This window comes from Rhagoletis zephyria, unplaced genomic scaffold (genome assembly GCF_001687245.7).
Source record: "Rhagoletis zephyria isolate East Lansing unplaced genomic scaffold, Rhagoletis_zephyria_1.1 Rzeph_scaffold_01782, whole genome shotgun sequence".
NCBI lineage: Eukaryota > Metazoa > Arthropoda > Insecta > Diptera > Tephritidae > Rhagoletis > Rhagoletis zephyria.
Genome location: NW_016158866.1, coordinates 1 through 1,388, shown reverse-complemented (window position 1 = coordinate 1,388; position 1,388 = coordinate 1).

Here is a 1,388-nt window from a genome sequence, read left to right as displayed (position 1 = left end):
TAAACTCTCACATTTTTATGCGTGAGTGTATTCATGCATTAAAGTATGAATATGTGAAAGATACTAACAAACTGGTAATGTACAGTAGCGGCAAAAAATCAAACAAAAATTGGCAGGAATATTACACAGGACCATGGGAAGAGATTCAACTCAGAGAGCTGTAAAAGGACGCTCACCTGAAGGTAAAAATTCGTCGAATTGTTAGAAGGATTTACGTGTGAAAACAAAATTTATAAATAAAAAACAGAGAAAAAATAAATGTATTAAAGTAAAAAACCATAATAAAATTAAAAAAACAACAAAATAAAGTGCAAAGAAATTTAATTGAAAAATTTTTATAAAAACAAAAAGTGAAGAAAAAATAAATGTCATAAAAACCTAATGAAAAATTAAAAAAAAAATAAATAAAATGGCAAAAAATCCAAACGGCAAAATAAAAGAATTGAAATACAAAACCAAAAATAAAAATAAAAAACAACATAAAGTAAATAAAAATAATTTAAATAAAAAAAATAAAAATAAAAACAAAAATAAAATTAAAATTAACAAAAATAAAGTGGAAAATAAAAAATAGAAGATGATAACAAATAAAAAATTACATTAAAAAATGCAATTCCTTAAAAAAGTCAAATTAAAATAAATAAATACTACATATTAAATAAATACGTATTAAAAAAAAAATTTAAAATTGGCGATAAAATCTGGAAAAATTTAGCTTGGAGCTATTTTTATAACCGCCAGTTTACGTTTACAAGCTCTCGGTTTCGAAACGCATGCTTAATGCTAATAAATAATATAATTTCATATACATATGTAATGGGTTTCTTTGGGCTTAAATTGGGGTCCAACTGAATAAAGAAAATATGTACATATTTTTCGAAGGTAGTCGATGAATGTTGATTAACATTTTTTTGACTGAAATGCTGATAAACTGGGAATGGCTTCAATTTAAATTGGCAAAAAAGCTTTGTTGGCTTCCAAATAAGGTCGGCAAAGTAGACTATGGTTCTTGTTGAGATTATTCTAGGTAAGTTAAGGCGAAGTACGATTAGCTGGTTTGTCAACTATAAATCCATAAAAGTCCCTTAAGAATTTGCAGTTAGGATAGTCGCGACTTAAAGCTTTAAAATCCTTAATTTCCTATATCTTTCCCTTTCCAGGCATCCAATGTGCGTGCGGCCAGTGTCAGCCCCCTGCGTCGCTTACGACGGACACGCCGTTTTTCTGAGGTAGCCATTTCCAATGAAACACTGCCACAGGTCACCACCACAAATGCAGTGACGAAGATAGAAAATCTGGATATTACTGCTGAAGCAAAGGCACAACTTCCGGCAAAGGTGGAAACGCCAACAAACCCAGCTCCTGTAGAAATAAACGATGTTGAACTG